Source organism: Ascaphus truei, chromosome 15 (assembly GCF_040206685.1).
Source record: "Ascaphus truei isolate aAscTru1 chromosome 15, aAscTru1.hap1, whole genome shotgun sequence".
NCBI classification, from domain to species: Eukaryota; Metazoa; Chordata; class Amphibia; order Anura; family Ascaphidae; genus Ascaphus; species Ascaphus truei.
In genome coordinates this window covers 15,295,488-15,310,388 of record NC_134497.1, presented here as the reverse complement: position 1 = coordinate 15,310,388, position 14,901 = coordinate 15,295,488, and positions in this window count along the sequence as shown.

The following is a 14,901-nucleotide window of genomic DNA, read 5'->3' as shown; positions in this document are numbered from 1 at the left end:
ACTGACACATGAGAAAACAACATATTTTAAGCATCCCTTACCAGGGAAGAAAATGAAGATTAGAGACTTTATAAATTGATGTAACTGGGTGGTTTAATTATGAACCGGCTCATGTTTATGCTATTATATGGCTTAAGGTCGAGGCCCCCTGCTTGCCGGCGGTGCGTGCAAGTCATTTCACCGCAACCTGCGGTCAACTTTTTTTGGCGGGGGGAGGGGAGGCGAGGTCGGTGAGTGGGTAGTGGGTCCGCAGGAGAGGGAGGGGGGTGATACAAGGGGGCAGATAGATCGGGTGCGGTAAAGTCCCCCCCCCCCCCCGTGCGGGTGTGAGAAAGGAGGGGGAGATACAACGGGGCTCTGTGAGACACACACACACAACACACACATATATACACATATATACACACACTTCCCCCTCCCCCTACCTTTTGGAGGTGGGGGACCTCTGACAGCTCCAACCCCCGCCGCTGATAGGCTCACCAGCGCACCACGTGACGCGTCGCCGCTCGGGATCGCAATCCTCTTGCATCCCCTGTCAGCTGACGCGTCACAGCGCGTAGTGAGCCGTGCAGCGAGGAGGGACTGGGGCCGACTCAGGAGGAAGTCATGGGCAGGTGAGTGATCCGCACGCGCAGTCGGATGCAGCGGGACCGCAGCCTCAGAATGAGCAAGGTGGAAGCAGGGGCTGAACCGGATTAATTTCAGCGCCGAGGACCCTCTGCTTCCAGAGACACTTACCCCCGTAGGGGGTGCCAGCATATCTCTGCTTTTCAAATGTCCCGCTTCACGTGGGCCAATGGGAAGCTGCAAGGGATGACATCACGGCTTCCTATTGGTCCGCGGGACATTTAAATGCCGCCATTTCAATAGCCCGACTTGGGCTGCTACGGGCACCTTCTACGGATGTAAAAAATGGTCCCGAACGAATTATTTCATAACACAAAGCAGCAATGTAAAAGCAAGATCTCAGTTATGCCTAAGGCTGCGTCCATGGAAGGACAGGCAGCGCTCAGCCGCGCGGACACTCCGCGCTGAGCCCCGGCATCCTCAATGAGGAAGTCTTTAGAGGGGGCTGCCGCGAGCGTCCGCAGGCGTGCTGAGGAGTTGGATTTTTCAGCCGTCAGCCAAAGCTGTTTTTCAGCGCGCTGTCGGCTGAAAACATCCAATCAGCACGAAGCTGCGTCACGTCACAGCGCCGTGACGTTGACGTCGGTGCGTCGCAGGCTATTGGCCCAGCGACGTCACTGCCCCGCCTCCCCCCGCCTCCCGATCGCGCACGCTGGCTCGCCTGCATGTGCATGAAATCGCACAGGCTTCAGCAGGCGAGCCTCAGCGTAAGCGCGGTTCAGCACTGCTCCCCCCTCTATGGACGCCGCCTAAGGCCTCGCTCAGACAGATTGTCAGATTGTAAGCTCCTTGAAGCAGAGCCTCTTCTAACAACACATTGCAGGCCTATCCTACCTCTCCTAACACAATTGTCACCCTGCCTGTAAATAATACATGCTGTATGCCCTTAATCATAGCTCTAACTCTGGCCTTTCCTGTCTGTCTCTTGTGTAACACAATCATTGTATTTAATTGCAGTTGTCATCAAACCGACTCTAAAGTATTGCACTGCCCAGTTAAGTGGAGGCCTGTATTTACTTTAAAAATAGATGATAATGATGATGATGATGATGATGATAATGATGGAGGATGATGATGATGATGATGATGATGGAGGATAATGATGATGATGATGATGATGATGATGATGATAATGATGGAGGATGATGATGATGATGATGATGGAGGATGATGATGATGATGATGATGATGATGGAGGATGATGATGATGATGATGATGATGATGGATTTAGGAGTACAGCAGGTTTAGCTATAATGTGCAATGTTTAGGCAGTGGCAGCAAAGGCTTAGAGGATATTATCTTGCATAAAACAGGCTATGGATGGAAAGGAAGAGAGACAGCAACATTTTGTCACTGGATAAATCCTGAATATAGATGATAGAATACAGACCACACCTTGAATATAGAGGACAGTTTTGGGTGCTGCTCCATAAAACAAAGATATGATGGAAATAGAAAATGTGCAGGCAAGAGCCACCGAATTAATAAAAACTCTCACTTACATTACATTCGTTTACATTAGAAAAGAGACGTCAAAGAAGGGACATCACAACTATTTCGAAATAAATTAAGGGTCAATACAAGGAGCTTGTAAGGGGAACTATTCATCTCAAGGTCAGGACATAGGTCACAAGGTCAACCCTTGAGATAGGAGGAAAGGAGATTTCTCCAGGGTTCTTATTAGGAAGGGTAGTTACAATGTAGACTGCAGAGTGTTGCCAGATATAATAGATCTTGTAAGAAAAGTTTAGACCTTTTTTTCTTTTTTTAGAAAGGATACGTATGTCGGCATATACACAATCTATCTATATCTATATAATTGAAAACGTATGTTTGCTGTTCTTATGGGCAATCTGGTTGGTCCGTCGTTCTGTCACTCAGCCTCTGGCCAATCAGATTGGTCCGTGGCCCGCCCCGCCCCCGCACACCTCTCATTGGCTTGCTTGCTTCTATGACCTCACCCAACCACATTCACAGCCACACCAGCAGGTAACACAGGCTCCTCCCGCCCCCCAACGCTCCCCAATAATCACATCAGCCACAGCGCCAGGAAGGGCAAAACGTGAGGAGTGTGCACTCACACCAGAGCTGGCTGCATTTAACCCCATGGGGAGAGCCCCCTCACAGACTGGAGGGAGCCAGAGACAGCACAGACAGGAGACTCCAACTGTGTGTGTGTGTGTGTGTGTGTGTGTGTGTGTGTGTGTGTGTGTGTGTGTGTGTGTGTGTGTGTGTGTGTGTGTGTGTGTGTCACTGTGTGTGTGTCACTGTGTGTGTGTCACTGTGTGTGTCTCACTGTGTGCTGCGCAGGGGGGGGGGACCAGAGCTGCTCAGGGTGGGACACCACGACCGGAGCAGCTCAGGGGGGCACACGACCGGAGCTGTGCAGGGGGGGGGGATGACCGGAGCTGCGCAGGGGAGGGGGGGGGGGGAGCGGAGAGAGAGGTGGGAGCAGAGAAAGACGGGGAGCGGAGAAAGAGACGGGGGGAGTGGAGAGAGGAGGGAGCGGGAAATTTTAATCCCGGGCAACGCCGGGTCTCTCAGCTAGTGAGTAAATATAGGGAGAATGGGGATCGGAATCAGAAATCTGTACTGGAGCCAGGAAGGGATGTATTTTTCCTCTTATGACATGACTGGATAATGTTTCACTGGGGTTTTTTGTTTGCCTTGCTTCAATATACCGTAAATACAAATATAGGATGATTATTTCCGGCATCTACATTTAACATAGGATGAACTCGAAGGACATGCTTGTATTTCAACCTCATCTACTATGTAATTATGAATTAAAGTGGCTGGGTGCAAATAGTCCTTCCTTCCCCACCCCTATATGCTGTACAATGCTTGTGAAAAAGGCACTGAGGGGGCTACGGGCGCAAGGCAGGGACTTCTGATTTAAAATTATTAAGAGGATACTTTTTTCAACTTCACTTTTAAAAAAAAATCATAAGACTGCTCTGAGTTGGCTGTACTTTCCGTGACCTAATCTCCTCTAGGAAGTCTGGGTTCTAAGTTAAAAGTGATTGGACCATAATCAGAAATGATTTATAGCTGCAATCTTCACTACCACAACAATGGTGAAAGGGAGAACTGTACCAGCCAGTAATATATCCTCGAGGATGTTTCATGAGCCCGGGATAGGCAAGAATATTCCAAAGAACCTGGATTTAACACCCTAAAAAATATCTATTAGATTTAAAGGCGTCTTTAAATGTGGAATACCAGTATAGCCATGCATAATAATGGTATACTACTTTCCTCTCTGTTGGCAGTAAGTCCTGATAAGAACGGGTATGCCAGCAGTAGTTATGGAGGTTTTCCCTCGCACCATGGTGAGGTGCCCTATGTATGGAGGGGAGTGGCTGTATGCTCTGAGTCCCTGGATAGTGACCTCAGGGATGCGCCTGCCTCCTGAAGTATATAAGGCACAACACAGTTAGTTAAGTGTGTTCTAGCAGCTGTGGGAAGTTGTTGGGAAGTTGTATTTTCCTGCATAAGGGATTGTAGGAACACTTTGTGACCCTAGTGCAGTAACTAGCGGTCCAGGTTGACCAATCAGCCTGTCTAAGCCACTCTGTGTCCAGGGACCTGGCACAGAGAGGATCTCCCTAGGAGAAGAGGGAATCCCACTTCAATACGGGAGGGCGTACCTGGCAAAGGGACAGCACCAACAGATGTGCGGCTAGAGCCGGCAGCTGCATGGGGCAGTCTGCTACATCCCAATCTACTATATATTTGTGAAATCACTGTATGTCTGCGTCCCAAGGGTCAATCGCATTGGACCTTGGGCCTGTCACTCCGGCTCAGGCCATGCCCGCCCCCGCACACCTCTCATTGGCCTACGTCCAACACCAATGCCACACTGTCCCACCCCTCACTGACTCTCATTGGCCTGCGTCCAATGCCTGCCCCCGCACACCTCTCATTGGCCTGCGTCCCACCCCTCACTGACTCTCATTGGCCTGCGTCCAATGCCCGCCCCCGCACACCTCATTGGCCTGCGTCCCACCCCTCACTGACTCTCATTGGCCTGCGTCCAATGCCCGCCCCCGCACACCTCTCATTGGCCTTCGTCCAACACCAATGCCCTTATACTTCCACACTGTCCCACCCCTCACTGAGTTTTGGGAACGCTTTGCTTTTGCAACACCTAATCCTCTAATCCTCAACCTGCTCTGGGGCCACGCTTCACAGCTATCAAAACCTTCACGTCTGCTACCACAGACTGCTGAATCAGGTACAGAATCTACACACAACGCACAAACACAGCACACACACACATTCACACAACACCAAACACTGCAGACTGCCTCTTCAAACCCCCCCTCCCCTCCACGCCACACATCTCCCTCCCGCAACCAGACCGCGAGGCCGCGGCCTCCACTCACACACCATGGCAACGATGTCCCTCCCCCTATCCCGCTACCTCACACCGTGTAGCTCCCGCGGACCGCACAGCACGCCTCATCTCCTGCACCTCACACAGCTCCCTACCGCAACCGGACCGCGAGGCCGCGGCCTACACTCACACACCATGGCAACGATGTTCCTCCCCCTATCCCGCTACCTCACACAGTGTAGCTCCCGCGGACCGCACAGCACGCCTCATCTCCTGCACCTCACACAGCTCCCTACCGCAACCGGACCGCGAGGCCGCGGCCTACACTCACACACCATGGCAACGATGTCCCTCCCCCTATCCCGCTACCTCACACAGTGTAGCTCCCGCGGACCGCACAGCACGCCTCATCTCCTGCACCTCACACAGCTCCTTACCGCAACCAGACCGCGAGGCCCCCTACCCCGCTACACCATGCCACCAATGTTCCTCCCCCTATCCCGCTACCTCACACAGTGTATGACAACACCTACCACTGGAAATCAGATGTTCGTTGAAATAAAATATGTTTTCCTAACTATTTTACTGTCTGTATAATGTACACAACACTCACCCACACAAAACCCCCTCATACACACACACACACACACGCAAACATCCTGTCATTCTATGCCACACACTACACTCAAAAACATGCCATTTTTAACATGTGTATGACCAACAACACGCACTCACACACGTCACACACACAACATGCCTCATACACACACACACGCCATCACACACCAGCAACACACACACATGCTCTCACACACACCACACACCATGCCACCGATGTCACTCCCGCTATCCCGCTACCTCACACAGTGTAGCTCCCGCGGACCGCACAGCACGCCACATCTCCTGCACCTCACACATCTCCCTCCGCAACCGGACCGCGAGGCCGCGGCCTACACTCACACACCATGGCAACCATGTCCCTCCCCCTATCCCGCTACCTCACACAGTGTAGCTCCCGCGGACCGCACAGCACGCCACATCTCCTGCACCTTACACAGCTCCCTACCGCAACCGGACTGCGAGGCCGCGGCCTACACTCACACACCATGCCACCAATGTTCCTCCCCCTATCCCGCTACCTCACACAGTGTATGACAACACCTACCACTGGAAATCAGATGTTCGTTGAAATAAAATATGTTTTCCTAACTATTTTACTGTCTGTATAATGTACACAACACTCACCCACACAAAACCCCCTCATACACACACACACACACACACACACACACACACACGCAAACATCCTGTCATTCTATGCCACACACTACACTCAAAAACATGCCATTTTTAACATGTGTATGACCAACAACACGCACTCACACACGTCACACACACAACATGCCTCATACACACACACACGCCATCACACACCAGCAACACACACACATGCTCTCACACACACCACACACCATGCCACCAATGTCACTCCCGCTATCCCGCTACCTAACACACTCTAACTCAACATATTGCCATAAGAAATTAAAAAAAAAATTAAGACACTCAATACACTACTGTCATCTTTTATTACTACATTATTTTACAACACACACTTTAACATTACATCAAATACACTCCTCTCAACAATGGACATTCACATCTTTCAAGAAGCATTTCCAACAATAACATTTTCAAAAATAACTACCGTAACAACTAACATACACTTCAAACATTTGCCCTCATATACATGTGCTTTCTACTACTGTTGATTTACAAACACAATTCTAACTAATATTACATAACATTGGCATCACATTACAACTTTCACATACAACATTTACACATACTTATTCACACTTCACATCCCGGGCAACGCCGGGTTTCTCAGCTAGTCTACAATAAAGATGACCTTGTTAAAGAAACCCCCACTGTGTGAGTGTGAAATTACTCAACAGTGGCAGTCACCACCAAGAAGGAGTTCCTCACCAGGACCATCTCCCTGCGGAAGCACAGATCCTGATGAGGTGGAGGCGCTGCACATGATGTAAGTTGAACTCGCACCCACTACCTCAGCTACCTGTCCTGCTGGAAATCCCCTAATACCATCAAGCGGGAGACTCAGGAGTCCTGTTGCCTACAGGTGCACCACCGAACACGAACATGTAATGGGGGTTGGTTGCTAGAGTACCCGGGCCAATGTGAGATTGGGGGGGGGGGAAACCCGTTACACCAGTAATAGATTTTCTACCCTTTACACTTTGCGAGACCCGATCTGTCCAGTTTTGTTATTGTCAACAATATTGAAACCCCCCCCCCCTAGAATCACCGGGTGACCCTGAAAGTTAAAGTACAGCTCAACCCCCGTTATAGCGCGATCCGTTACAACGCGAATCCGCTTATAGCGCGGTGCAAGCGTGGCTCCCAATTTATCTTATGTATGAATACTTTACAACACGGTTATTGGGGTCTTAAATACTTTGTTGTACAATGCATACAATTCTACATTATATCTAACGCAATTCGCTTATAACGCGATGTGATTCTTTGAACACCCAAGCGCAGCGTTATAAGGGGGTTGAGCTGTATGTCTATTTTTTTTTAATTTAATCTTTGCAAAATGTTTATTGGGCACACAGATATTACAAAGGGTACATTTTTCTTTTTTGAGTGTGATGTCATCAACAACCTTATTTGAAACTCAGCGAAGAGACACGTTTGTTACCAACCCCGGTTCAATTTTTGGCTTTCGTCGTTAGCCAAGTGAAAAAACGGTGGGTCCTGTTTTTCCTAGTAATATCTTGGATGACTTGATGGTTATAGAAAGTAGAGTGCTTTTTCTAGAGTACATCTTGATGGGAGCGCGATAGTTCTTGATCTTGGAAACCCATCTAGGGTTGCCAGGCGGCTTCTCCACAAAATACTGGACTCCATGGTGAAAGGTGCGTCAGGTCACTATGTCCAGGGAGGAAAATACCGGGGACACACATGTCCAGTATTACAGTGCCTCTCATTTTTTACTGGAGAGAGTATCCAAATACAGGACAGCCCGGTTCAATGGTTCAATACCGGACACCTGGCAACCCTATACCCATCACAGATTTAAGCAGAGCTTCTACTTGGGTCCCATTAAAAGCCTGTTTCCTCTTTGAATCCTGGTACTCCAAGGCAGATAGCACAAAACATTTAGTCCGAACTGTAAAATTCTTGTTTAGATTAACCAGGTGGGTGTGACCCAAAATCTAAACAGGATCTTTTTTGGGGGCTGTCGGGTCTTTCTTCCTTGGTTACGAAAGTGTCTGCCAGGGCAGACTTAATCCAGAAAATCATTTCAGCCATTGGTTCGGCGGGTGAGGATTCTTAGGCCTCGGACATAGTGAGTTCTCCCGTGCGGATTCTGAGGGAAAGCGGGTGCTTTCCCTGGCCATACTAGACGGGCCGTGGGGGGTGTGCCGAGGGGCGCACACGGAGCTAGTTCGCCCTCATTGGGCAAACTGCTCATGTGACCGGCCTGTTGCGGCCAAGAAATCAGTTTGAACTGATTTATTGCGCAACGCGCGCCCTCTCCCGCATCTGCGTGCCCGCACACCGCATGGACGCGAACACTGCCCGTCTGCACGGTCTGCTGAACCATGTCCGAGGCCTTAGGGCTCGGGCATGGTCAGCGCTTATGCGCTGACCCGTGCTGAGGCGCGCTTTCGCTCGGCACTGAGCCCCTGCAGCCGCAATGAGAGCGGCTTTAGCAGGGGCTTGCTTACGCTTCCGCAAGACGCGCGGAAGCGTGTCTTAGCAAAATTTTAAATTTTCGCGCTCATGGGAGCGCAGGGCCGGTCACGTGAGTGGTTCGCCCAATGAGGGCGAACCAGCTCCGTGACGTCACTGGCACGCCCCCCGACACGCCCCCGGACGGAGCGCAGTCTAAGGCCAGGGAAAGCACCCACTTTCCCTCAGCGTGCCCCCGACCGGCCTCACTCACCATGGACGCAGCCTTAGTCACAATGCAATCTGTACTAAACTTTTATTTGTTACCATCCACCAAGCTTTTATCACAGACAAGTTTTTTTTTAGCAGCTTTTCTAGCTGTTTTAGTTTTCTGTGAAGACTTGCCAGATTTGTGACAGATATACTCCCGAGAGAGCTAAATATACCAAAGAAAACATGGGGATCTAAAAAAACACGCAAAAAAAACCACCGGACATAAATCACACACCAACGTGGACCTTACCCAACAGAGGTAGGAGGTATAGGGCCTAGAAACACAGGATTCTGGTCCATCTCCCGGAAGTCAGCGATGGCGGCGTTTTGCTGCTATTTATTGGAAATGTTGATGCTTCTGTGACACATCAGTCCTGCGCAAATCCTTGAAACACACCTAACGGAGCATGCGATATTCCAGGGTGCGCAAACTGGGGGAGATTTGTTTTGGGGGGGGGCGTGGTGCTTAGACTCCCTGCGCTCCACTCCAAAGCATTTAAATTAAATGTAGAGGGACCGCGCAAGGCCTCTGTAAGTTCCCCTTACCTTGACTCAGACGGCTTCGGGCGACACGTCGCCATGGCAACGTGGGGGTCACGTGACGTAACGTCACATGACTTACGCTGTCAAATGCCGCGGCGGGGTCACAGGATGTGACGTCACGACCCTGTATCGTCATTTGACGCTTGAGACAAGGTAAGGGGGGGGGGGGGCGCGAGCAGTGGGGGAGAGCAGGCAGGGGGCCGCAGGGCAAAAAGTTTGCGCACACGTGCGATACACAACAGTCCTAGTCCAGGGTTATGGCCAGCCTGATACTCCCTCTCGCCAAGACCCAGCACCAACCAGATGGTGCAAAGACAGCCTGGCATAGCATGAACCTAGCGGATGGTGCAGAAAGCCTGGCATAGCATGAACCTAGCGGATGGTGCAGAAAGCCTGGCATAGCATGAACCTAGCGGATGGTGCAGAAAGCCTGGCATAGCATAAACCTAGCGGATGGTGCAGAAAGCCTGGCATAGCATAAACCTAGCGGATGGTGCAGAAAGCCTGGCATAGCATAAACCTAGCGGATGGTGCAGAAAGCCTGGCATAGCATTGTCGTTGTTTGCAAACTCAAACATGGGTTCGTTGATAATGAGAAGTTTATTGCATAATATGACCATGTTAATCAGTGGCGGTGAGCGTTGGATAACGCATTCCGGTGTCGAAAAACAGCCCTTAAGGTCGCATTGTAAAGCGTTGGGTATGCCATTTGTTGTAAAGTGAAACGTTGGATAACGAGGGACTGCCTGTATAGCTATAATTTGTGGTGTTACATATCTCATATGAATCAGTACGGTGACTCAATCTCAGAATCACTCCATAAACATATATACTTAAACTATACCAACAGTGCGAACGCTGCGCAAACAAATAATAACTTTCATCTCTGTCCGGCCTCCCAATCATGGGGTAGTGGCCTGTAGATCCTGGTGTGCTAGCACAATCGTTGGAGCTCATAAACTGTGTGTGTTGCAGGCCTGATGCTTCACAAAGATCAAACTGTGATGGCAATATAACTGCAGTTTATATCTTTTGCGGGTTAGATCATCCACTCAAACTTGGTGTAATTCCTGCACAGTTGGGCTCCCTAATCTCTCTGTAGTAGCCTCTGTCTGCCTGCTTCTCTCTGCACTGTGAGGTGCTGTCTCTGCTGGGCCCTGCTGCATGTACTGGTCCAGTGACGCGACACAACACACTCTCTCTCTCCCTCCCTCTCGACGAAAAAACAATAAAATGACAAACATTAACATACATGGATATACAATAGGAAAGGTGGATCCTGCCCCAAGGAGCTTACAATCCATAAGGGAGGGTAAGTGGAAACACAGAGCACAAGGAGATGAGAAGGTTGGTGTATTTTGGATTGTAACAGAGCAGCTGCAACATCAGCAAACGGCTGACACCCTTTGGCTGGCGCCTTTGGGCGACGCAGGTGTAGGCACTTGTAGCACTGCACACGCACATCCGTGAGATGCAACTGAAGTGGACGGCAAAGTATTCTGATTCCCGGAGGAGACCATGGAATAAACACAACTACTCATGGGAAAGTGAAGCCTAAACCGGTTTCTGAGGCCAAAATTTGTCAATTCAAACATTTTCCTGAAAAGTAGTCGTGTAGAGCTATATGACTTATAACTACAGTTCAACCCCGTTATAGCGCGATCCGTTACAACGCGCATCCGCTTATTACGCGATGCCAGCGTGGCTCCCAGCTTTTGTATTTATGAATACTTTACAACCGATTATTGGTGTCTCAAATACTTTATTGTACAATGCGTACAATTGTACATTATTTCTAACGTGATCCGCTTATAGCGCGATGTGATTCTTTGGACCCCAAGCACAGCGTTATAAGGGGATTGAGCTGTATAAGACTTACATCATGACTGTGAAGCAGAAAGGTTGCAAAAGACAGACAACCTGACAGATGGATAATCGCTTATATGTTTATCTATTATTGTATTATACAAAGGATTTGGCGTTTAGTTCAGTGCACTTCTGGATAAAACCGATTAAAAAAAAAATGGAAATGTCCCCTCACTTCATATTGAATTCAACCTGTTCCAACAGCCCAGTCAGAGGTACAAGACAAAGGCAACACAAGGTTGGGTCTGGAAACTAAAACAGCAGTGCGCCGATAAACAACAAATTCAAATGTCTCTGGTTTTTCCCATTAACAATGATACATTTTTTCATATCGGCATGTCCATCGCCATCATTACATTCACCCCTTTTTGCGCATAAATATAAAACCTGAAAAAATGAGTAACATTAAAAAAGTTTAAGTGCCGTATAGTACTTAAGTTGTAAAAACCGGACATTTGTTTTATCTTTAAGATAAACCAGCGGTGCGCAAACTGGGGGGTGCAAGATTTTTTTGCGGGGCGCGGGCGGTTGCAGAGGTCCCGCGCTCTTCCCCAAGGCATTTCAATTAAACGAAATTCAGCCGGCTGCAGGACATGTGACTATGGCAACGCGGCGTCATGTGACGTCATGGTTACCATGGTACGTGATGTCACACGACCCCGCGCGAGGTAAGGAGGGGGGCGCATCAAAAGACGAGAGCAGGCAGGGGGGGGGGGCGCACCAAAAAAAAGTTTGCACAGCCGAGATAAACAAATGTCATGTCCACTTAGATTGTAAGCTCTTCGGGGCAGGGATTTCCTTTCCTATTGTCTGATTTTGCTACACTTATTGTATTATTATAATTCCCTGTACTGTATTCTTTGTGAAGCGCGGAGTACACTTTTGGCGCTACATAAATAGAGATATACATACGTACATGCCCATTCCATTTCACATACGAGTTTGAACACATTTATACAGTGAGATACAGTATATTGAAATTAATACAAAGGGGACGCAGAACAGAGATTTTTTTTTTTTTAAACCATCGATCACCTATTCATGACATTTTTCATATTAAAGATTCACTTTGAAAGTCATTACTATTTGCAAATGTTTCACCAGTTTACTACCTGTCGGAGACGTGAAGGCCGCTCACACGTGGTATTTTTATTTGCTGCACGCCAGTTTATTATAATGTGTTATACAAATATATTAGATCAGTGAAATTCAGCAAGAGAAACAGTATGAGCTGCTTCCCAGTATTTAATTATATTATTTGAAATAACTTATACTCATCTGAAATTATATATATATATATATATATATATATATTTTTTTATTTTTATTTTTTTTTCCTCACGAGAGGGTACACCCTCTCGCTCATCGGATCCCAGTCCACTTCAGTGGATAGGGAGCTTGCCCTTGGACTGTCCAACCGAAGTCAGACCCGCCCCTCGGTGCCCAGTTTCCCTGGAGGTTTCAGCCCGAAAGCCTAGGTCTCCAGGGACATTGATGCCTTCCTCCGTTAGGATTCAGGACATCCGTCTCTTCCTCCCTCTGGCCCGAGGCCCGCAAGGGAGTTCACATTATATATATATATTATATATATATATATATATATATATATATATACAGTGTTCGACAAACTATACATTTGCTCGCCCCGGGGCGAGTGGATTTAACCCCCGGGCGAGTAAATATTGGCCCAAGCAGCACACGTTTGGTACTAGGTGGCGAGTAGATTTTTTTTGTGTGGCGAGTAGATTTTTTGGTGATTTGTCAACCACTGTATATATATATATATATATATATATATATATATAATACTGAGTTAAGTTATGGTGAGTAAAAAAAGTGACAAAAACCCTCCACAGGAAAGCAAATATGCAAATATAGCTGTATGCTCATCTGCATGTCTTAGGCAGGTCTGCAACCCCGCCTTTCCCCATTATCACCCAGCATACAGCACTTCCACTGCAGCAAGGGATTCTGGGAAATGACATGCAAATGAGCACACAGTGTCACTTTTTGCCTCAATAACCATTTTTAACAAGAGGGGGAGGCGGTGTGAAGGGGCCCCTTCCCACCGCCTCCCACCCCCCCCTTCCCACCGCCTCCCACCCCCCACCTTCCCACCCGCCTCCCCCCCTCCCCTTCCCACAGCCTCCCCCCCCTTCCCACCGCCTCCCCTCCCCCCCTTCCCACCGCCTCCCCTCCCCCCTTCCCTCCACCTCCCCTCCCCCTTCCCACCACCTCCCCTCCCCCCTTCCCACCACCTCCCCTCCCCCTTCCCACCGCCTCCCCTCCCCCTTCCCACCGCCTCCCCTCCCCCTTCCCACCACCTCCCACCTTCCCCCCCTTCCCACCGCTTCCCCCCCGTCCCACCGCCTCCCCTCTTCCCACCGCCTCCCCTCCCCCTTCCCACTGCCTCCCCTCCCCCTTCCCACCGCCTCCCACCCCCTTCCCACCGCCTCACTCCCCCCCTTCCCACCGCCTCCCCCCCCTTCCCACCGCCTCCCACCCCCCTTCCCACCGCCTCCCACCCCCCGCCATCCCACCGCCTCCCACCCCCCACCTTCCCACCGCCTCCCACCCCCCGCCTTCCCACCTCCTCCCCCTTCCCACCACCTCACCCCTCCCCCCCTTCCCACCACCTCCCCTTCCCACAGCCTCCCCCCCCTTCCCACCGCCTCCCCTCCCCCCTTCCCACCGCCTCCCCTCCCCCCTTCCCACCACCTCCCCTCCCCCTTCCCACCGCCTCCCCTCCCCCTTCCCACCGCCTCCCACCTTCCCCCCCTTCCCACCGCTTCCCCCCCGTCCCACCGCCTCCCCTCTTCCCACCGCCTCCCCTCCCCCTTCCCACCGCCTCCCACCTTCCCCCCCTTCCCACCGCTTCCCCCCCGTCCCACCGCCTCCCCCCCCTTCCCACCGCCTCCCCCCCCTTCCCACCGCCTCCCACCCCCCCTTCCCACCGCCTCCCCCCCCCTTCCCACCGCCTCCCCCCCCCTTCCCACCGCCTCACTCCCCCCCTTCCCACCGCCTCACTCCCCCCCTTCCCACCGCCTCACTCCCCCCCTTCCCACCGCCTCCCCCCCCTTCCCACCGCCTCCCCCCCCCCCTTCCCACCCCCCTTCCCACCGCCTCCCACCCCCTGCCATCCCACCACCTCCCACCCCCCGCCTTCCCACCGCCTCCCACCCCCCGCCTTCCCACCTCCTCCCCACCACCTCACCCCTCCCCCCCTTCCCACCACCTCCCCCGCCTCACACCCTAGCAGGACCCCCACTCGCAGACAGCACTCACAACCCACGCGCCACCCGCCGCCTCACACCCTAGCAGGACCCCCACTCGCAGACAGCACTCACAACCCACGCGCCACCCGCCGCCTCACACCCTAGCAGGACACACTACTCAGATTTTTACATCACTTATGGCACCAAAATATACATTGTACTGTGGTGTGGTTACAATAAACCATTTTTATACAACATCGTATTACATTTTCTTCCATCTTTCTTTTCAATATTATTATCCAACCTTTACAACAAACAGTCACCTATTGTTCCACGAT